Source organism: Schistocerca cancellata, chromosome 2 (assembly GCF_023864275.1).
Source record: "Schistocerca cancellata isolate TAMUIC-IGC-003103 chromosome 2, iqSchCanc2.1, whole genome shotgun sequence".
Lineage (NCBI taxonomy): Eukaryota > Metazoa > Arthropoda > Insecta > Orthoptera > Acrididae > Schistocerca > Schistocerca cancellata.
This window is the reverse complement of record NC_064627.1, coordinates 811,395,104-811,420,187: the sequence shown is the minus strand read 5'-3', so window position 1 is coordinate 811,420,187 and position 25,084 is coordinate 811,395,104. Positions and strand designations below refer to the sequence as shown.

The 25,084-nt window shown below is 41.4% G+C and overlaps 1 pseudogene; it reads right to left on the bottom strand.

Annotated features, from left to right (window-relative positions):
* Positions 1-24,546: 24,546 nt before the first annotated feature.
* Positions 24,547-24,729, bottom strand: LOC126163308 (U2 spliceosomal RNA; annotated as a pseudogene).
* Between the last annotated feature and the right edge of the window lie 355 nt (positions 24,730-25,084).

Here is a 25,084-nt window from a genome sequence, read left to right as displayed (position 1 = left end):
ACTTGAGGCACTTTGGTTTAACTCGATGACTTTCTGTCGATTACTACGATCCGTAACCCTTTGACAGGAAATGATGAATCCAGTCACACGACTGAGACGATACTTCACAGATGCGCAATTTGATTAGAAGCCGCTTGAGGGAAACTGTATCAAAAGCCTTCTGGGAAGCTAAAAATATGGAACTAATCTGCTAATTTGAGCTCCCTTGTGGGTAGCGCTCATTACTTCGTGAGAACAAAGAGCTAGTTGTGTTGCAGAAGACCGGTATTTTCTGAATTTCTTCTCTGTGTCAACAGGCCGCTTTCTTCGAGGTAATTCATAATATTCGAACGTAAATATATATTCCAGAACCTACTGAAAATTAACGTCAGTGATATGGATCTGTAATTCATCGGATTACTCATGCCGGTATTTCCTTTATTCAGTATTGGTGTGACCTGCGCAAGTTTCTGGTCTTCAGTTACGAATCTTTCGTCCAGCGAGCGGTTGTACCTATTTGATTGTTAAGTATGGAGCTATTGTCTCTGAAAGGAACCTAACTAGCATACAATCTGATTTAAGATTTACTGTGTGACTGGTATACAATCTGATTTAAGCTACTTCGCTACACCGATGACATCTATTTGTAAGTTAATCATCTTGGCAGCCGTTCTTGATTCGAATTCTGGAATATTTACTTCGTCTTCTCTGGGGAAAAGATTTCGGTAAACTGTGTTCATCAACTCCTCTTAAGTGGCATTCTCATCGGTAATACTATCATTGGTATCACGTGGTGAAGATATTGATTTTCTTCTACAGCTGGTATACTTTACATATGACGAGCCTCCCTGTAGATATTCTGCCAGATTTCGAGACAGACTTTCGTTGTGGAAGCTATTAAAAGCACCATGCACTGAACTCCATGCTAAATTTCGAGCTTCAGTAAAACACAGCCAATCTTGCAGATTTTTCGTTCTCTTGAATTTGGCATGCTTTTTCCTTGCTTTTGCGACAGTATTCTCACCAGTCTTGCGTACAGTGGGGGACCAGTACGATCTTTTATTAATTTATTTGATATACATCTCTCAACTGCCGCAGATACAATTTCTTTCGTGCCTGGTTTCGATCCCCGGCCGGCTCAGAGATTTTCTCCGGTCGGGGTCTGACTGTTGTGTTGTCCTCATCATCGTCTCATCATTATCGGCCCCCCATTCGCCCAATATGGCGTCAACTCAGCGGCCGAACTTCCCCAGGTGGAGACTCTCAGCCATGAATGCCATACGATCATATCAGAATTTCTTTGAATTTAAGCCAAATCTGGTCTAAACTTACATTGTTAGTTTGTAAGGTCTCTTAGGAAGGCGCCAATGAAATTTTTGTCTGCTTTTTTAAATATGGCACATTTCATTGCAGAGGAGAGGATAAGAAGGATTTTATGCCTGTCGCAGCTTCTAGAACACCGTCACCACGCTAGTTCCGTTGAATGCTTAGTTTACAGCGCACACCCGTTTGTAACGTGTCGTTTCCGGGCCGTACCCGTCATCAAGTGCTGGTCTCCACTGTGAACGGCAGCGCTGGTTACCCGATTTGCCCTGGACTGGGGCTGTAGTTCTGCTTGGAGACAAAGGGCGAAGTTTCCCTAAGCCAGCTAAAATGAGATGGTATGGGCCGACACGGCTGCTTTAAATGCGCGAGGTTCCCACTTGATGTCAGGAGTTTGTTAATACTCTTTGGGAGTGAACAATTAAGTGTCATCAAGCAGTATCACGTTACAGCAGTACTTTGAGCGTTAACAGGAACTGGTCAAATGTTTCAAATGGCTCTGATCACTATGGGACTTAACATCTGTGGTCATCAGTCCCCTAGAACTTAGAACTACTTAAACCTAATTAACCTAAGGACATCACACACATCCATGCCCGTGGCAGGATTCGAACCTGCGACCGTAGCGGTCACGCGGTTCCAGACTGAAGCGCCTAAACCGCACGGCCACACCGGCCGGCCAGGAACTAGTCAATCGAAGTGACTACATTCTACTCTGGAGACAGGTTGGTCCAGACGCCTGCATGTTAAAATATATTGTCCAGTCACATTAATGTGACCACCTGTGAAAACCACCTTTTGCAGCGCGAGACGGGCAGGAGGAAAGGAAAGCCAATGAAGCTTTGCAAGGTACCGACAGCGAAGTGGAGTCTACATCTACATTTATACTCCGCAAGCCACCCAACGGTGTGTGGCGGAGGGCACTTTACGTGCCACTGTCATTACCTCCCTTTTCTGTTCCAGTCGCGTATGGTTCGCGGGAAGAACGACTGTTGGAAAGCCTCCGTGCGCACTCGAATCTCTCTAATTTTACATTCGTGATCTCCTCGGGAGGTATAAGTACGGGGAAGCAATATATTCGATACCTCATCCAGAAATGCACCCTCTCGAAACCTGGACTGCAAGCTACACCGCGATGCAGAGCGCCTCTCTTGCAGAGTCTACCACTTGAGCTTGCTAAACATCTCCGTAACGCTATCACGCTTACCAAATAACCCTGTGACGAAACGCGCCGCTCTTCTTTGGATCTTCTCTATCTCTTCCGTCAACCCGACCTGGTACGGATCCCACACTGATGAACAATACTCAAGTATAGGTCGAACGAGTGTTTTGTAAGCCACCTTCTTTGTTGATGGGCTACATTTTCTAAGGACTCTCCCAGTGAATCTCAACCTGGTACCCGCCTTACCAATAATTAATTTTATATGATCATTCCACTTCAAATCGTTCCGCACGCACAAAATGGTTCAAATGGCTCTGAGCACTATGGGACTTAACTACTGAGGTCATCAGTCCCCTAGAACTTAGAACTACTTAAACCTAACTAACCTAAGGACATCACACACATCGATGCCCGAGGCAGGATTCGAACCTGCGACCGTAGCTGTCACGCGGTTCCAAACTGACGCGCTTAGAACCGCACGGCCACACCGGCCGGCCTCCGCACGCACACTCCCAGATATTTTACAGAAGTAACTGCTACCAGTGTTTGCTCCTCTATCATATAATCATACAATAAAGGATCCTTCTTTCTATGTATTCGCAATACATTACATTTGCCTATGTTAAGGGTTAGTTGCCACTCCCTGCACCAAGTGCCTATCCGCCGCAGATCTTCCTGCATTTTGCTGCAATTTTCTAATGCTGCAACTTCTCTGTATACTACCTCATCATCCTCAAAAATCAGCGTGGTACGTCCGACACTATCTACTAGGTCATTTATATATATTGTGAAAAGCAATGGTCCCATAACACTCCCCTGTGGCACGCCCTGAGTCATGCCGACTCCAGTAGCATGGCCAGCCACACTAGCTTTCTCGGTTGAGAAGCATGATGCGAATAACCTGATCGAGGTGGAACAACAGATTCTCGAATGGGCTTCAGCCAGGGAAGCTTGGTGGCCAGGGGAGTACGGTAAACTAATATTGGCGCTCTTGGAATATCGTACATACACTGCTAGTATTGTTGCATTGTTCTGCTGATAGATGCCATCGTGTCGAAGAAAAGCAAACTGCATGTAGGGGTGGTTATGCTACCCCAGGATAGACGCATGCTTGTGTTCATCCATTGTGACTTCCGGAATGACGAGATCACCAAAGGAATGCCGCGAAAACATTCTGTAGACCAAAACGTTCCCTCGTCCGGCCTGGACCGTTCCGACGTTTGTTGCAGGGTGTTTGCTCTGCTCATACGCACCAACGCTCTCTGAACGGCCGTTGAGGAGATAATGTTGGTAGCCCCTTGGTTCATCTGGCCGGTCAGTTGCTCACCAGTTGTAAGTCTGTTCGCCCGTACACATCTTCGGCGGCGTTGTTCATCCCTGTAATCTACTGTCGGTGCGCGCCACAGTTGCCTCGACGCCGGTTTTGGACAGCGTTATTTTGTCATGCACGGTATCTTCTAACCACGGCGGTACGCGAACAGTTTACAAACTTAGCCGTTTCGGAAATGCTTCCATTCTTGGGCCGAAAGTCAGTGATCACGCCCTTTTGGACGTCAGATAAATCGCCCCGTTTACTCATTACGACAATGACTGCACTGTTACCCGCATTCCCCCGACGCTCTTTATGTACCGGGTGATCAAAAAGTCAGTATAAATTTGAAAACTTAATAAACCACGGACTAATGTAGATAGAGAGGTAAAAATTGACGCACATGCTTGGAAAGATATGGGGTTCTATTAGAGCAAAAAAAAAAGTATTGCTAGACGCGTGAAAGATCTCTTGCGCGCGTCGTTTGGTGATGATCGTGTGCTCAGCCGCCACTTTCGTCATGCTTGGCCTCCCAGGTTCCCAGACCTCAGTCCGTGCGATTATTGGCTTTGGCGTTACCTGAAGTCGCAAGTGTATCGTGATCGATCGACATCTCTAGGGATGCTGAAAGACAACATCCGACGCCAATGCCTCACCATAAGTCCGGACATGCTTTACAGTGCTGTTCACAACATTATTCCTCGACTACAGCTATTGTCGAGGAATGATGGTGGACATATTGAGCATTTCCTGTAAAGAACATCATCTTTGCTTTGTCTTACTTTGTTACGCTAAGTCTGCTATTCTGATCAGATGAAGCGCCATCTGTCGGACATTTTTTGAACTTTTGTATTTTCTTGGTTCTAATAAAACCCCATGTCATTCCAAGCATGTGTTTCAATTTGTACCTCTCTATCTACATTATTTCGTGATTTATTCAGCTTTCAAATTTATACTGACTTTTTGATCACCCGGTACCGTCCGGTACTAATGCTGCCACCTGGCGTCTGTGAATGGTTATCGCTCGTTGATGTCGAACATAGGTGGCGATCTCATTACGGTGACCAGACCGTGTATTGATAATATTCACAAGGCCCTATACTCTTCAAAAAATGTTCAAATGTGTGTGAAATCTTATGGGACTTAACTGCTAAATCATCAGTCCCTAAGCTTACACACTACTTAATCTAAATTATCCTAAGGACAAACGCACACACACCCATGCCCGAGGGAGGACTCGAACCTCCGCCGGGACCAGCCGCACAGTCCATGACTGCTGCACCTGAGACCGCTCGGCTAATCCCGCGCGGCACCCTATACTCTATTCAATATTTTGAAATTACTGTTTCTTCAATCGAGATACGTTATTATTAATGTTAGGTGGTGTCATGCCAACCTAAAATGCTAATGTGGTCAATGGAATGAATCCAGCGAGTGTCGATATTATCAGTTATGACTGACTAAACTGCTGGATTATTTATGCTTGGCGACGGGACTGAGATATATCAGATAAGAGATATGTCGATGATAGGTAAAGGTTTCACCTCCATAGAATCCAACGACGTCAAGGACATGCTGTTGTGGTGTTTAACGTATTTCCATCCTAACTGTATTTGAGTGTCCACAATGTCAACATCTTAGATCTGAAATTATTCCTGACAACGTTATTTATTTTGACTGTGCTAGACAGGAAGTTTTGTTAGATGAGAGATATCCTAACTGAAGCAATCTCTAAACACATTTATATTGTCTCTCTTGGCTCTGAACGATCTGCAACTTAGTCTGTGTGTGAACAATACGAATGAATGTGAAAAGAGCAGATTTGCGAGTCATGTATGTGACAACGATATTTGTTGACTATGCTGTGCTAAGGGACACTAGCGGCCTCTTCTCCACAATTCACGGTACTAAACCTCATTTGCTGCGGTATACGTCGACCCATCGTGACCACAGTGGCAGTCGACGAATGGAAGAAAGGAGACAAGCAGAGTCCATATTCTCAGATTTCAGGCCGGCCAGAGTGGCCGAGCGGTTCTAGGCGCTACAGTTTGGAACCGCGCGACCGCTACGGTCGCAGGTTCGAATCCTGCCTCGGGCATGGATGTATGTGGTGTTCTTAGGTTAGTTAGGTTTAATTATTTCTAAGTTCTAGGCGACTGATGACTTCAGAAGTTAAGTCGCATAGTGCTCGGAGCCATTTTAATCATCCTAGATTTCAGAAAAACATTTGACACAGTGTCGCACTGCAGACTATTAACGAAACTATGAACATACGGGATAGGTTCCCAGGTTAAAAGGCTTCTTAAGTAGCGGGTCCCAGTCATTGTCCTTGATGGCGAGTGTTCACCAGAGACAAGGGTATCGTCAGGAATATCCTAGTAAAAGGTGATAGCTGTTATTCTCCATATACAAACGGGATCTGACGCCCAGGGTGAGCATCAATATGTGCCTGTTTACTGATAATGCTGTGGTGTATAGGAAGGTGTTATGGTTGAGTGACTATAGGGAGAGACAAGATGTCTAAATTTCTAGTTGTTCTGGTGGATGGGATTTAGCTCTAAATGTAGAAGAATGTAAGTAAATGAAGATGAGGAGAAAAAAACAAACCCAGAATCTTCGAATACGGATTTAGTGGTGTACTGCTTGAAACAATCGCGTCGATTAGATATCTAGGCGTAACGTAGCAAAGCAGTATGAGATGGAGCAAGCATGTGGGGATTGTAGTAAGGAAGGCTAATGGTCGACTTCGGTTTATTGGAAGAATTTTAGAAAAGAATGGTTCATCTTCACAGGAAACAGCACATAGGAAGCTGGTGCGACACGTTGTACAGTGTTGCTCGAGTGTTTGGGATCCGTACTAGGTCAGAGTGAGGGAAGACATCGAAGCAATTCGGAAGCGGACTGCTAAATTTGTTACCGGTAGGTTCGAACAACATGGAAGTATTATGGAGATCTTTCAGGAAACGATATGGGAATCCCTGTAGGGGACGGGACGTTCTTTCCGAGGAACGCTATTGAGAAAATTTAGAGAAGCGGAATTTGAAACTGACTGCAAAACGATTCTAATGGCACCAGCGTACTTTTCGCACAAGGACTACGAAGATAACATAAGAGAAATTAGGATTAGTACAGAGCTGTACAGATAGTAATTTTTCCCTGGCTCTCTTTGTTAGTGGAACACGAAAGGAAATGACCAGTATGGTGCTTTGCGGATTATGTATGTAGATGTAAACGCTGGGTTCTGTGGTAGACCACAGGCCTTCAGTAGTAGAGCATCAAGGTTTCTGTCACAATATTGATATCAAAATAATTAAGTAATTAAATAGATGAATAAATTACGCCCACCCTCTGACGACAGCATGGGTTTTTCCAATCATCATGTGCCCCTTCCCTCATCAACGCCCTGCAAAATCCCCACCCATCCCCTCCCCTCCCCTTGCCCACCCCTGGAAAGAGCGAGAAATTGAAATTTTGGTGGAAAATCCAAACATAGCAGGAAGTTCAAATTTATTGGCAGGAATATCAAATTTTTTTCTGTTCCTTTTGAGGTTTGGAGATCATCTGATCTAGTTCACAACAGCAAGTCGGTAAAATTCTAGGAAAACCTGGTATAATCACGAAAAATTGATGTGAAATACGTAAAATTGAGGAAAATAGGATAAAGTATGTAAAATCGCGAAAACCTAGCAAAATTAAGGAAATTGACTGAGAATACATCAAATTAGAGAAAAAAATACCTTGAAATGAGTACGCTGATATGCATATGTCTGTTTCCTCATAAGATGTGTTTTCCATTGCTGGCGATCATTTTACAGGACTGATACGACCATGTTCTAATTTCTGAACGATAATCGGATGTGTGTACTGGGTGCTATGCTCCTCCAGAAAGTATATTGTGCATGTATCACAAGGATTCTATGTTTTTGTTTGGTGTAGAAGGAAGTACTGTAGTTTTATCATCTTAGAGTTTGTCACCATAATGAGTTGGATAGAAAATTTGCAGGGTGGGTGTATGTCAGATGCTAGACATGTATGTCCTTCATCAGAGTATTGAAAACTTTACACTCTGCATCACTAATATTTCGGAAACCACATGGCTTTAACATTATAGCATGTTTAAATGGAGAATTGTGTAGCCTGAGGAGTGCGTGTTTTTATGTTCTATGATCATTTCTCTCTTGCCAGTAAGTACTGACCCCAGGAACTATAAAAATACAACACAATTGATAGCACGCTTGATTTACGTAAAATACTTCAAACTCCGTCTGTCTGGAGCTCCATCATGCATAAACGACATGTTTCTTCTTAACCATCTTAACAACACTCTCATGTCCACTATACACCGATAAGGGGTGCTGCCCGCATCTCGTGGTCGTGCGGTAGCGTTGTCGCTTCCCACGCCCGGGTTCCCGGGTTCGATTCCCGGCGGGGTCAGGGATTTTCTCTGCCTCGTGATGGCTGGGTGTTGTGTGCTGTCCTTAGGTTAGTTAGGTTTAAGTAGTTCTAAGTTCTAGGGGACTTATGACCACAGCAGTTGAGTCCCATAGTGCTCAGAGCCATTTGAACCATTTTTTTTGATAAGGGGTGCTAACCTCCTCGACATGCATATAGCTGGAGAGATCTTATGCACTTGGATGGGTGGCATGAGGAAGATTGCTGTGGAACGATGTTCTCTGACAGCAGCTATGGACTAACCCAGCTCTGTTCCTTCACGTGACATGACTTCTGGTCAGTTTCAAATTAAATCGGCGATAGTGTTGCAGGGAGGGTTGTCAAAGACACTGTGGGGAGACGTTCAGTCTCCAACTTTACCCTATGAATGCGAGCATAATCTGTGACTCCCATCGACATAGGGAAAGATGTCCAATCCTAATCGTAAATTCTGCACTATGATCGAAGTGCTAGATATATGTAGATAACCTAACTCCATCGGTATAGGACGCTGTCTGGTATACTTTGGTGTATATAAAGGAGAATTAACCATGAATGGACGTACTGCACTGCCATCTATTTACATCCGCAAACTAGTATATGATACTCGTAAAATAATGGAGAGGTGGTTAACGATGAAACAGAAATTGGGAAGCATGCTGCCGGGTAATTAGTTGGCGTTGAAATTACGGAAAAACTTGTAAAAATGCTAAAATTGATCACGCTATCCACTGTACTCCTTATTACAGCATATTGTCCCATACCGACGGTGTCTTTTCTGTCCCATCCGTCCACTGGTATGCTGTTGATTACCACATAATGATTGGCTGACACCACTTGTTTGAGAATCTTGGTGGGAGCAACGCCTTCTGGGAATGGCCAGCACCGAGACAGTGATTGCGTACGTGGCTGCAATATGAGGAATCAGTGCTCTTGGTCTCTTCAAAACAGAACATCGGGACTTCTGCTAAACCGTCACTGTAGAAGACGATATTAAATGTAGAAGTCATCACTCTCAGACAGCTGTTTCTAAACGCGCCACAATACTGCACACTCTTCCACTTTCCATATGTTGCGATGTCTTCCACTTTTTTTTTTCAGTAAGAAATACCACCTGTCTTTTATTTGAACCATCTGTGTACAGTGGCAGCGGTATACTTTACAGCATGTGATGTCCAGCTTTTGTGAGAGCCAATGGATCAAAACGTGTTAATGGTGGTTTAGCACCTGACACACACCTCGAAGTCATAGTAGAAAAATTAAATGTTCGGCTGTGTACACAGCTGTAGTCATACGCTGCTTCAATATGTTACAGCAAAAACTGTGTATCAAATTGCTTATGAAACAACAACACAAGAACTCTCTCCTTGTGACTGATAGTCGATGTTGTCTCCTTTCAGTACAGGAGACAAAACTTTACACACGTCTGTGGAAGCGACTTCGATCACTGGTCGTCTGCTCCAGTGGACCAATAATGTATATTTAATGGGATCACCACATAGGTCGAAGTCAACATGCAGACGGTATTTGTTTTCCACTATATCAAAAAAGAGAGAGATGCAGAACACCTTATTGAGTTCTCTACCACATAACGTTTGCGAAGTCTTTATAGATCGTAATTTTACACCGTTTTACAAAAATAACGAGGGAGAGAGAGAGAGAGAGAGAGAGAGAGAGAGAGAGACTGTGCTACTAACAAAGACTCGGTCACCATTACACTGCCGTATTTCTAATGTGGTAATCATAGGAACATGATAGAGGAGACTAGGACATGTACAGAGTGATATTTATATCGATATCGATGAATGGTAGGCGTTATGCTTCTGAATTTCTTTTTGCAGTCCGCGTATACTCTGCATGGGCGTGAATTTCCTCCTGTACGTTAATGTGCTGTTTTTCTGTGACAGATCTCTGATTGTCAGCCTTGTAACTAATGGAACAGTGCCGTCGGAACGTGATGCGATTTCGAGAGAATTAGCAGGGATCTGTAATTTGGTGGGAGACATCATTTAGCATCGAAATCAGGTTGATTCAAATGCTATACATCTAAGACTGGAAGATTGTCGGCCCCTGGTAGCTGAGTGGTCAGTACGACGGAATGTCATACCTAACGGCCTGGGTTCGATTCCCGGCTGGGTCGGAGATTTTCTCTGCTCACAGACTGGCTGTTGTGTTGTCCTATCATCATCATTTCATCCCCATCGACGCGCAAGTCGCCGAAGTGGCGTCAACTCGAAACACTTGCACCAGGCAAACGGTCTACCCGATGGGAGGCCCTAGCCACACAGTATTTCCGTTTACTGGAAGATTCATAAGAATACCACAGAAAGCGATACTCTGCCGAAAGGGGAGTTGAGAGGTGACTGCAGTGAGAGAATTGGGGGCTAATATCAGGGTTTCCTATAGTGGGATATTCAGTATCAGAAGTTCCGTCTTTTGTTTTCTCGATAAGTAAGAGACAACATGCTTCCGTGAGTGTTCTGCGCCTATAAATGGATGGACTGACATCTTAATAGGTAGACTAAATTTACATTTATTTGTATGAGCTAACTTCTCAAGTCATCGTACTGTGTGTGGCGGAGGGTACCCTGTACCATTACTAGTCATCCCCTTTCCTATTTCACTCGCAAATAGAACGAGGGAAAAAGACTACTCCCCATGAGTGAAAATTTCTCGTGTCTTATCCTTGGGCTCCGCGAAATGTATGTTGGTGGCAGTAGAACCCTTCTGCGGTCATCTTCAAATGTTGTTTCTCAATAGCGTTCCTCGAAAAGAACATCTTCTTCCCTCCAGGGATTTCCAGTTGAGTTCTCGACTCATCTGCCCATTATTTTGGTGGGAGCCGATAGGAACGCTTCTATAGGGCTTTATTCTTAGGGAAACCTAGGTCTGCAGACTCGTACATGTTTGGGATGTGGCAGTCAGTACACAGGTATTTTGTTATTGCTTACTGCGTCAGCCTTTCTAGGATATTTCGAAAACACATCTCAGAACGTTTCGGTTTGTGCGAGGGATACATATTGTTCAATATCCTGGTATTTACCCCAGCGAAATTTAAGTCCCAGTCCTTCTGAGAAGGATAGGAGAAATTTTGCGAGTCTGGAATCATTAACAGCTGCCGTGTACAGCGAGAGTTGTGTTGTCGGCCGGGAGCGGTACAGCCCTGGTGTGTGGGCAGAGGTTCGCGAACAGATAGCAGCTTTGGCAGCAGTTCACTTGCAAACTCAGAGGGCCATAGACACGGGTTCACAGGTAGATGCCATGTTTCTTGACTTCCGCAAGGCGTTCGATATAGTTCCTCACAGTCGTTTAATGAACAAAGTAAGAGCATATGGACTATCAGACCAATTGTGTGATTGGATTGAGGAGTTCCGAGATAACAGGACGCAGCATGTTATTCTCAATGGAGAGAAATCTTCCGAAGTAAGAGTGATTTCAGGTGTGCCGCAGGGGAGTGTCATAGGACCGTTGCTATTCACAATATACATAAATGACCTGGTGGATGACATCGGAAGTTCACTGAGGCTTTTTGCAGATGATGCTGTGGTGTATCGAGAGGTTGTAACAATGGAAAATTGTACTGAAATGCAGGAGGATCTGCAGCGAATTGACGCATGGTGCAGGGAATGGCAATTGAATCTCAATGTAGACAAGTGTAATGTGCTGCGAATACACAGAAAGATAGATCCTTTATCATTTAGCTACAAAATAGCAGGTCAGCAACTGGAAACAGTTAATACCATAAATTATCTGGGAGTACGCATTAGGAGTGATTTAAAATGGAATGATCATATAATGTTGATTGTCGGTAAAGCAGATGCCAGACTGAGATTCATTGGAAGAATCCTAAGGAAATGCAATCCGAAAACAAAGGAAGTAGGTTACAGTACGCTTGTTCGCCCACTGCTTGAATACTGCTCAGCAGTGTGGGATCCGTACCAGATAGGGTTGATACTAAACATAGAGAAGATCCAACGGAGAGCAGCGCGCTTCGTTACAGGATCATTTAGTAATCGCGAAAGCGTTACGGAGATGATAGATAAACTCCAGTGGAAGACTCTGCAGGAGAGACGCTCAGTAGCTCGGTACGGGCTTTTGTTAAAGTTTCGAGAACACACCTTCACCGAAGAGTCCAGCAGTATATTGCTCCCTCCTACGTATATCTCGCGAAGAGACCATGAGGATAAAATCAGAGAGATTAGAGCCCACACAGAGGCATGCCGACAATCCTTCTTTCCACGAACAATACGAGACTGGAATAGAAGGGAGAACCGATAGAGGTACTCAGGGTACCCTCCGCCACACACCGTCAGGTGGCTTGCGGAGTATGGATGTAGATGTAGATGTAGAAACCGGTGGTTGAGGCGCAGCAGGGGTGGAGAAGAGAGTGAAACATCCTAGTGCCTCTATAGAACGACAGCTCTCAGCAAGATTAGTTCAAGAGCAGCATATCACAGTTCTAAGTGGCTTACTTCCAACAGAATGACAAGACAATCGAGAGACGGAAGGTAGTCAGCGATGACAGTTACCATCCATCTTGGTATCGGAGGAGGTGGCAACTAAGCCTGTCGGAAGCCCCCAGAGACGTCACGGAACCGTTTGTAACGGTTACCTGGCGAGTTAAATCCAGCTGCAGGAAAAAAGTTACTCCCAATTCAAAGGGACGCTCACGATAAATTTCATTAATTAGCCTATCAGTTTGATATCAATGACGTGCCGTCGGGCGGGTGAAAGCGAGGGCAGAGTACCACGGATACGATCCAAGAGTCGTAGCGGTATTCAGACGGTTTTTATTTGCAGCAAGATCTTTTAACGAAATTTCAGTCTCCCATTTACACAGGGAGAGATAATCATCGTAAAAAAATTAGCTATATTGGCGAATTTATACTGCGATACATAGCATCAACCTGATATTTACAACTTCTCTGTGTTGTTACTGAAACGTCCCCTTTGAACAATTTTACATGTGAAACGTCCACTTAGAACAATTGTACATGACTGTGCTTAACCTGGCACACAATAATTTTAGCGCAACGCAATCTGACTATCAAAAATCCCTGCAAAAGAATGGCCCTGAGTAACATTAAACTACACCTTTCAGAAATCACTTACCTCACAAAAATCTTCGTTACTGGAACTACGGCAATACGGCGAGCGCCACTACTGCCAGCTAAATAAAAGATTCAAACTACTGAAGGCACTAACTACTGATAGGGATAGTTAGCAAATGAAAGATATTAATAGAGAACAAACACTGTATTTACCTTAATAGTCATCAATAGTCATAATATATACAGCAGCTCATGACATCAATTTTTACAAATTTCAAACTCCGCCATCTCTGTCCTCACATCCACCACTGCTGGCGGCTCCCCTCCAACTGCCCAACGCTATCTGCTGTTCACATCCAGCTATAGCAGTTCATGACAACAATGGCAGGCAACAATGCAAACTAGCCACATACTGCACACAGCACAGCCAGTGATTTTCATACAGAGAGCGCTACGTAACGTTGCCAATAAGAAAACATAAACATCAAACTTACATAAAGAAAACATAAACAGCCTACTTACATAGCCCCCATGCTCCCCACAAAAAATTTTACAAAATATTTTTGGGCAGTGGCCAATAAAGATTTGATAAAATTTTTCATAATTACAATAACAAAGATATCAAATGCACACACTTATTGATACAATGTTGGTCAACAGCTAAAATTTTTTTCACAGTCAATAAAGACAGTCCTGATCATTCATCATAAGAGTAAACCTGCAGTTTGTTTTATCAAAGTCTGAGCAATAAAAGGCAATGCACACGGAAGTAGTGGATGTCCATGCAGTCTTGAAGAAGTAGTGTTGTCCTTCTAACAGAAAGACAGTGCTGACTCTTGACATGCTGACAGGTAATGCGCCACAATGGAGCAAACCCACAGCAGAGTCATTCGAAGTTCTGACGAATATTGGTAGGTAGGTCATCACAGAGCAGACCCACTGTAGTCCTGGTAGAGATTGTGGTATTGGTGGGCCACCAGAGGTGCAGACCCACTGCAGTCCTTGTAGAGATGGCCAGCAGCCATCTGTTGCGACTGTGCAGGTGCACAATCACCATTGAAGAGTCTTGCGGATAATAGAGCAAGTCCATAACCACCACTTGTGCACTCACAAAGTTTTTGGAATTGTCCTTAGAACCAGCAATGCTGTTATCCAGTCCCTTGCTGAATTAGTAACACATGTGCAAACACTATCAGTCCCTACTTCTCACATATTGTCCATATACTATGACCAACAGAAACGTGTGCAGTGAAATGTAACTTACAAGTTACTAATATGATGAACCGGTGTCAATTACGATTTTATAACATGAGAATACAATTACAAAGGTACAAAATACATCATTAAAACATAATAATACAGATAACATTTGTAGTAATAGGGGCTTTACAAAAGAATAGAAATAAACATATACATCAGTGTTACAGGAATGATGACATGAGTACATACATAAAAGATCAGAATCACTTTTAAAAATTCAACTTCACACATGAGCATTAAAACAACACAGAATAAATAATGTCTAAGCATCTTTACAAAGTAAATAACATATTATTAGAAAAGGTCTACAACAGAGCTCTCATCAGCTAAACACATAAAGACAGGAAAAACACAAATACACAAGGGCACACAAACATATAGCGGAATAACACAAAAGGAAAGGACAGGGTTCGTTTTCAATGTAACATTTGGTACTGCAGGCCACCCCACAACTTCATTCGATAGATCTTTCGTCTTATTTCAACACTTGTTTCCACCAAAAAAATCCTATCCAAGCATGCTTTCTGTATTCTGTTCACATCCTCTTTCAAAAATAGTTTTTCTCCACTGTGCACTACTTTTTTTGGCCAAACTATTTTCTTATAGCTTCTCAATACATTTCTTCCAAGTCATCATAGTTAGTTCCTTATATAGTCTACCCCCTCTTAAGCTAACTTAAATCTACTGAGCTCAGATATATATACCAAGGGACGAGGCAATGCAGCATCACAACAAATCAACACAAACAGAAATGACAAAAAATGCAAATTGGCAAAGCTAGCAGCATAAATTAGCAAAGCAAGTGCAATATTACAACTAATATAAGGCAATGCAGGAAACAAGAAAAACTAGCTTAGAAGAGTAACACAAAGTCAAATTCAGTAACACTATGCCTGACAAACAGCAGCAACTTATACCTAAACATGACATAGCGCAAGCAGAAAAAATATTACAGTAAAAACAACAATGCAGACAGGGGAAATGCATATTCACATCTTAATGTCTATGTAATTAAAGTGGTCATCTTAATGTCTATGTAATTAAAGTGGTGCACCATAACAACTTATTGTAAAAAAAATATTACCATGTACTTGAAAAGAAAATTTTGTTTTACTGTTGCTAGTTCCTTCTTATTGTTCTTTCCTTTCCAAGTGCTCCTTTTTTAAAGAATGTGGATCATAAAATAATTATTTAATAAATCTGTTGACAGAAAGAGTTCACATTAGCAAATGCATTTCATTTTATAAAAGCAATGCTGCAACACAGCTGGAAACCAGATATCAAATGAAATAAGCAATTACGCAAACCAAAGCATAAAAATGTAATTCAGTAGTCATGTGACATTTCATTTCATAAGTTAATTGCTCTCAACTCTCGTACAAAGACTCTTGTCATAATCAGGTGTGCAGATGTAAAAATATTTCTTGTCAATTCATAAGCATTTCAATAATTAGCACAAAGTGCGAGTAATCATATGTTTTTAAGTAACGAGGGTGTCGCATTAGCGATGAAAGGCACGCCCTAATGGCTTGTTCTCCAGGTGTTTGACACAGCTGTGTACCCACAACGCATTACAAAAATCATATGTTTTCAAGTAGCGAGCGTGTCGCATTAGCGATGCCCTCTACAAGGAAATGTCATTAACAGGGGTATAGGCCTCTCTTTGTCCTTCTCTTCCACCTGTGCCTCTGGCACACCCAAATGGCTTTCTTTTCTACCTGAGTGTCTGAAAAGGCTTGTTCTCCAGGTGTCTGACACACCTGGGTGCCCACGTCGCATTATGTGCAGGAGGTCACTTAACTTTCTTACGGAAACATTTACAACAGCAGTTTTCGCTACAGTGACAGTCTCATATACAAAATTTCACAGGTCAACAATTAGCGTTGCAAATCTGTAGAAACAAAAATGCTATTGATATGACAGTGTCCAAAATATTTTCGCTTGCATTGTGATACATTCACGCATGTACACACACATTTCATAACTCTTAAAGTACGATTCTTGGTTTCCAACATCCTATTTCACAAGTCAAGAGTCCCTAACTTCTATTCATTACACCTTACCTTATTCGTCGACACTTTTTTCATTTTTCATCATGGCAGATACATAGCATAATCAAATAACTCATATAGCATCAGCTTATGGATCATAAACTTACCTCAGCAGCATAATACACATCTTCGTCGTAAAAATTACATCATAACACCTCAGTCAAATCTCAAAATCGTCGTAGCTTCCTCCAATAATTTCAAAACCTAAAAAATTCTCTGCTCATGTCAATAGTGTCATCTACCTCAAACGTACTTTAAAAATCATGCTCCCTTACCAAATACATCATTCAAAGCTCTCATAGTATCACAATGGTTCCGAAAAAATATGAAGAGTTCACACAGTACAGACAAAATACAATTTCTTAAGTGTGAAATAATCCAACTCTGTAATTGCGTAAACATCTGTCACTGACGTAGTAAAAAGATGTTTGTTTCTCTGTTAAATTATCAGATAGCTGTGTAATTTATGTGTTAGAGAAATATGGTAACGATGTGTTAAATTGTATAAGCAAATACCATATTAGCTAGGGCTCCTTGTGCTTGCCAGACACATGGTACACAAAGCAGGCGTGTACCCCCCTGAGGTTTATTGTAATTGTATCCTCAGGTATAATAGCTTACAGCAATGGAATGAAATGTATCACAAAAAACTTCTTTGTAATTCAAAAATCTTTAAAAATAAATGTTTTAAGTACAAAATTAATCACTCAAATACGTGTCCTGTAGCGCTAAATATGCGTCTTTCTGTCAAATAATCTCTAGGAAGTGTCGTAGTTATTGTCCTCCGAAAGCTAAGTTCTGCAGAAGTCAATGTACTTACCTCATGATAAACAAAGTGAAATGCTTTGCGTATAGATAACTTAGTTATTACGCTTATTGCCGTGATGAGGAAAGTACTGTGCTGTAACGTATTGTTGTCCTACGGAAAAGGCTGTCTCCTTGTAGCAATAGCACAAAAGTCACCACTAAAACATGTTTTACTTTACAGAAGAATTCAGAAAAACTGTGCAGATATCAAACAGATACACCGCAAAAGCAACATTGTAAATTGTAACTCATTAGTAACGTCGTGATATAATCGTGTAGCTGTCACACAAACCAACCACTGTGTCATCTGGCATTTCACAGAAAGCACCTCAAATCCAGAATCCACTCGTAAGCAAACCAAAATGTTGCATGTTAACAGTTTCTTAACTCTGACAAATTGTACAAGTAGCGTGAAGTGAAAATTGCAAAGACTAAGTTAAAAAGCAAATTATCTGTCAATAAATGGTTTGACATGAGAAATGTGGTGTAAACCTTTACTCTTCCTAGTACGCAGAGTTTCAACTTCAACGCAATTATCATGTGGTATACGTCGGATTCTGTAAGGTCCATTGTAAACTAGAAAGAATTTGTGACTCAAGTGTTTCTTCTTATGTGACAATGAATGAGCTTTAATGAGAACTTTCTGACCAATATATAATTTCTTTGCATTTGCTTTACCGTGTAGTTTTCTCCTTTTCTCTGCTGCAGATTTTATATTTTTAAGAGCCAAATCAATTATGTCTTTGTGTCGCAGTTTACGTGTATTCGGGAAAGGTACAAGCTCTCTGATTCTGTTCGGTGGTTCTACATTCTTCAGTACAAGAGTAGGTGGTAAAGCAGTGGAATCATGAGGCATTTCATTCAGCACATTTTGAAATAAGTGTAAATATCTGTCCCAATGCTGATGCTTTCTGTGACAATAAAGTCTGCAAAGCTTATTGATTTCTTTCATAATCCGTTCAGACGGGTTACAATGTGGTGAATACAATGAAATAAAAACAGGTTTGATTTTATGATTCCGAAGCATGCGTGACCAAACAGCAGATCTGAATTGCGGTCCGTTATCTGAAATGACTTTACTAACGTGTCCAACTTCACGTAAGAAATTTTTAACAAAGGCGTTGGATACAGACCGTCCAGTGGCTTTACGTAACGGAGTGAAAGAAACAAATTTTGAAGTAAGTTCAACAGCGACTAGAACGTACGAAAATCCATTCGATGTTCTGACAAGGGGTCCCAAGAGATCAACAGCAGCAAATTCTTTTAATTTAGAAGGAATAATAGGAAATAACGGAGCACGATGTGAGATAGTAGATGGTTTCGCCTTTTGACAAAGTTTACAAATAGACAAGACTCTTCGAATTCACTTTTCCATATTGTTAAAATAACAAGTCGTTCGAAGAATATGATAACATTTTCGTGGGCCAAAATGTGCGTAGCTGAAATGAATGTACCAAATGAGCTTATTAACAAAATCGTCTGGAATGCAAAGTACCCATAGCTTGTCATCAACAGTGCAGCGTTTGAAGAGTATGTTGTTTCTAACCAGGTAATAATGCCGAATCTGAGTGTGTGTCTTTTCATGCCATTTACTTTTGATATCTTTCCAAATCGGATCTTTATCTTGTTCATGAGCAATGTCCTTTAAAGATGTGGTGATGAAGTTTTCAAAGGCGACTTTCTGAATGTAAAGAATACTGAAATTTTTCTCGAGGTTGCCTTCTGTGTTACTTTTCTCAAGCCCAGCCGGTGCGCGTGACAGCGCGTCCGCAACAATGTTCTCCTTGCCGGGAATGTAGACTATTGTGAAGCGGAATTCTTGCAGAAACAATGCCCAACGTTTTAACCTATCATGATTTAATTTTGAAGACATAAGAAATTGTAATGCACGATGATCACTGTATACTTTTACGTGCTTACCAGAAAGAAAGAAACGGAATTTGTTAAATGCCCAAACGATAGCTAAAGCTTCTAATTCAGTAACGGAATAATTTTTTTCAGATTTTGTTAGCACTCGGCTAGCAAAAGCAATGGTTTTCTGAACAGTAATGTCATCTTCTATGGCTTCTTGAAATAAATGGGCACCAAGACCAACTTTGGAAGAATCAGTGCTAAGGCAGAAATCTTGTGACAGATCTGGATGAGCTAGTATTGGCGCGTGAAGTAACGCTTCTTTCAAAGAATTGAATTCCAACTGTGCTTGTTCGTCCCAGTTCCAAATAGTATTTTTTTCCAGTGAGAGAACAAAGTTTTGGTGTAACTAGAATTTGCATATTCAGAAAACGACGGTAAAAATTTACGAGACCTACAAAACTGCGGACTTGTCTTTTTGTGGATGGAACAGGAATGGCTCTGATTGCTTCTAACTTTTCTGGATCCGGCTGAATGCCTTCAGAAGAAATAATATGTCCCAAAAACTTCACCTTTGACCTACCGAATTCAGACTTTTCCAAGTTAACTGTAATTCCAGATTCTGCAAAAATACGTAACAAACTGTTGAGGATGCGGTTATGTTGTTCCCATGAAGCTTCTGCTATTAGAATATCGTCCACATATAAAGTGATGTGACGTTTTAAGAACTCAGGTAATATGGAATTTAACCCACGAATGAATGCTGCTGAAGAAATGTTCAAACCAAAAGGAAGTTTCCGAAACTGATAACAAACGCCGAAACAAAGGAAAGCTGTGTATTTTCTGCATTCTGGATGAAGTTCGATCTGATAAAAGCTGGATCTGAGATCAATGGAAGACAACACTTTTACACCATTAAAATTTTGAAGAAGTTCTTCCATCGTCTGCGGCCTGTCTGTTTCAGGAATAATGATAGTATTGATTTGTCTCGAATCTAAAACAAGCCTGATCGATCCATTCTTCTTCTCAACAACATGTAATGGATTGTTGTATGAGCTTACTGCAGGCTCAATAATGCCCTCGTCAAGCATAGATTGTATTTCTGTTCTAACACGGTCCCTATAATGTGCCGGAATTACGTATGGTCTAACACAAAATTTAGTATGCTCACGAACACGAAATTGGTATTGAAATCCCTTGATTGTTCCTGTTTTGTGAGTAAAAACTGTGGAATGTGCTTGTAAAATCTCAAAAAGGTCCTGCCTATCAGTGTCATTACAATTCTCAATTGTTTGAATTTTATTCTGAATTAACTCATTAATTTCAAATATGCCGTCGATGTCATCCCTGTCAGTACTTGCAGAGTGATTGTTGGTGTCTAGTTCCGTAGAAAATTCCGAACTGTTGTCTAACAGAACGTAAAGCCGATTAATTTCCTCATCATGGTTTGAGAGCCAGTCTTCAAATTTCAAAGCTATTGACTTACCTTCTTTCTCTAAACTTATTTCAGCATCGTGAAAGCTTAAGATTGCTTTGTATTCATTCAAAAAGTCTACTCCCAGTATAATTTCCGTCGACAATAATGGAACAATAAGGAAGTTCATAGAGAAGCTGTGGCTTTGACAAAAGAATTCTAAGTTGGTTTGTTGGCGTACATCTACACTTTTTCCAAAGATTGCACCTTGTAATTTAATCTTACGTAACGGAAGTGTGGGGCAATCGTTCGCTTTGTTGCATTTGCTAAAAGCTGTTTCGCTAATTACTGAAATGGGACTGCCAGAGTCAAGTACTGCCGTAAATTTTACGTCATTTACAGTAATATGAATCACAGGATATGCAATGTTGTTATGTTTTACGTCGTGTTCCTGGAGTAAGATGTCCCTAATGTCTTCCATTTTTACGTAATTACTAGCTACGGCAGCTGCGTCGTCAGTTTCATAAGTACGTCTTGTGGCTGCCAGTGGTGTGAGTCATCGCCTATTGTCTCTTTGTTGGCGCGCGTCGTTATTGGGATTTGGAGACCTAACTTCTACAAATTCATCGTGACGAGAGTGCTCTGCTCTGTTTAAATCTCGCCAGTTCTGATGCAATTCAGGTCTGTCGTTACGATCATATCGTCTGTCGTCATGTCGGTAGATTCCATAGTTTCTTTCTTGTCGGTCACGTGGTGGAGAATTTCTCCTTGAATCGTAACTACGCGCTGGACCGTTGCGTCTAAAGTTATTCTGTCTCCCTTGATAATAGTTATTTTGGTTCCCATATTGTCTGTTTCTCTGATTGTCTCTGTGATAGTCATTACTGCGGAGAGGTGATCTTTCCCTGTAATTATTACTACTCTGCCAACGGTTGTCATACGGGTGGTGTCTGTTTTGGTCACGATTTGCGTTGTAAGAATAGACTTGTCGTGTCCAGTTATTATTTCTGTCGTCACGGAATTGTGACGGATGTGACCTGTAGTGATTGATTTCCTGTTTTCGCATCCCACGACTGTCTGTGTCAATTTCCAGTTCTTGTAACAGTCCCTGAAAAGCTTCAATGTCGTCTTTGCAACGTCCTGCCAAAATAATGTGTCGTAAATGTTCAGGCAGTTTGATTAAGCAAATGCGGATGAGTTCTGAGGGGCTGTATGGGTTTGATAGGTACTGATTCTTGTGCAACATGTCTTCAAAATATTTGACAAGACTGGAAAATTCAGATTGTTCAAAGTGTTTCATCATCATGATGCTATGTTTTACGCGGTCTTGTGTAGCTTGAGACCAATATGCTGAGAGGAAGGCATGGTAAAATTCTCCTTCACTGTGGCAATCGTGAATGACCGATCGCATTCTTACAGCTGGTTCATTCTCCAAGTAGCCACACATAAATTCTAATCTGTGTTCTAATGACCAGTTGGGAGGAAAACAATGAGAGAATTGATGGAGCCACGCTTGTGGATGAATGTCGTTGCCAGAATTCTTAAATGTTTTGAATTTACGTGTAGTAATGAACAGCTTATAGTCAAAATCATCATGTCGGCGAGTCACATATCGGTCATTGTTACGTCGTGTCGGCGGTTCCATCTCAAAATTCGGTGCACCTTGCCAATTTCTTTCATAATTACCGAAATGCTCTGTGTTATTATATTGTGGCTTTTCCGTATTTCTATGTCCCTCTTCCAGTATTGGGGCGCGAGTGTCCTCTGAAATACGTAATTCTTGTATCACCTGCGTCAACTGATCTTGTACTTCCCGGATTTCTCTTTTATACTGTGTATTAATTTGATTTTGATTTTGTTTGAATTTTCTTATTTGTTCATAGTCTTCTGTGTCAGTGAAGGCTACGGGTCTTGTGTCATTCAGATCATCATCTACCTTTGTAGATAAGTTAGTGACCTGATCCGAAAGTTCAGCTACTTTCTCCGATAGTGAACACATTTCCTCAGTGTGTTTTTCTGAACCAAGTTTCAGAGTGTCCATTTGTGTTGAAATCGAATCTACTGTGTTCTTTAAGTTTTCCTGAGTTTTTGCCAGTTGCGTAACCGAATCGGTAGATGCAACTGAGTCAATTTTAGCCCACAAGGTCTCATGATTTTCATGAACAATGGTTTGCAGCTCTTTTATGGCTGCTTCGTGATTCTGTAATGCATTTTCATGCCGCGAAAAAATAGGCTGAAAATGCTCACAAATTTGTGTTTTTACGTCATTACAGACTTTTTGACATTTCGATTCAATGTTATGTAATTCAGTAGTTAAATCTTCACGTGTTTGTTCAAGTGTGGTGTCTAACTTTTGAAGCTTTTGCTGTGTTTGTCTCTGATTTTGTTCCATTGTGTGTAACTGTTGCTGTGTTTGTTTCTGGTGTTGTTCCATTGTGTCTAACTTTTTAAGATTTTGTTCCATTGTGTCTAACTTATTAAGATTTTGTTCCATTGTGTCTAACTTTAGGAGATTTTGTCCCATTTGTTGCATTAATTGTAATAACAATGCATTAGTGTCTGGAATCTGTTCCTCTACGCTTTTCGGCAGTGCATTTGCACCAGCAACATTCACATTTTGACAAGCAGAAAATGTGTCTTGACTCATTTGAGAAGACGGTGAGGACGCAAAACCTGAATCTACAGTATTTACAAAATTGTGTCCTATCATTTCGGATTCCTGAGGCGAGCTGTTGCCGACCGATCGATCGATAATGCTTCCCTGTTCACTACCTGTTTGACTGTCTACGCCATTGTTTGACGCCCGCTCCATTTCCCTATGCACAGTTACCAAATTACTACTTTGAACATTAGTTAACTCATTACACAGTGGCGCTAACACATTGCTTTCGTCTTCACTGTCGTTTCTCATTTTACTTTGGAGCCGAGTGTTACGTTTTTCACACGCCATTATTGTGACAATATTTCACACGATAACACAGAAAAACACAATTTGAAGAGCAAAAATAAGAGAACACATTAACATAGCACTGAAAATAATATGTAGTTAATTACAAGCGCAGCTGCGAAATACTTGTTGCAAATCTACATGCATGCCACAACTGTTTTACATTACAACAATGAAAGACTGCAACTACAAAGGAGATTCTCTCTACAATTACGCGCTAGCAATAAACAAAAGCTACACTAAATACACAAACTACAAGAAAAAATCAGAAGATTCCAGTGAGGTATCCTAGGCTAAGGGTCGACATATGAAACGTCCCCTTTGAACAATTTTACATGTGAAACGTCCACTTAGAACAATTGTACATGACTGTGCTTAACCTGGCACACAATAATTTTAGCGCAACGCAATCTGACTATCAAAAATCCCTGCAAAAGAATGGCCCTGAGTAACATTAAACTACACCTTTCAGAAATCACTTACCTCACAAAAATCTTCGTTACTGGAACTACGGCAATACGGCGAGCGCCACTACTGCCAGCTAAATAAAAGATTCAAACTACTGAAGGCACTAACTACTGATAGGGATAGTTAGCAAATGAAAGATATTAATAGAGAACAAACACTGTATTTACCTTAATAGTCATCAATAGTCATAATATATACAGCAGCTCATGACATCAATTTTTACAAATTTCAAACTCCGCCATCTCTGTCCTCACATCCACCACTGCTGGCGGCTCCCCTCCAACTGCCCAACGCTATCTGCTGTTCACATCCAGCTATAGCAGTTCATGACAACAATGGCAGGCAACAATGCAAACTAGCCACATACTGCACACAGCACAGCCAGTGATTTTCATACAGAGAGCGCTACGTAACGTTGCCAATAAGAAAACATAAACATCAAACTTACATAAAGAAAACATAAACAGCCTACTTACATTACATTGCGAGACTTCATATGTGACGGACATTTGTTTACTTTAAGAGAGTTCGCCGTGGGGAGGCAGAGCATGTTCTTAGCACTCCGTCATGAACCAAAAATGATTTTAATATTTTAGTCCTGTGATGCAGGACGTGGCAGGTATTAAGCTGATAAGAACAGATTCTTCTACTTAGTGAGAGAATACTTTGAGAAAATGTAGCCTATCCCATAGTATTGTACAGGATTTCCATGGTAAGTAACGGCCGCAGGTTCGAATCCTGCCTCGGGCATGGATGTGTGTGATGTGTCCTCAGGTTAGTTAGGTTTAAGTAGTTCTAAGTTCTAGGGGACTTATGACTTCAGATGTCAAGTCTCATAGTGCTCGGAGCCATTTGAACCATAAAAGGGAGGAATCTACATTTTGCATGAAAAAATTCGACGTATGTTGACAAAACAATTTCCTTGTTCTGAATTTTGTAAACTAAGGAGCCTATATCGGGAGTGAAACTGCAGGCAGTCCAAGGCGTGCCGGACTGTGCTATGGTCAGTGGTTGGAGTGGACACGAGGGGG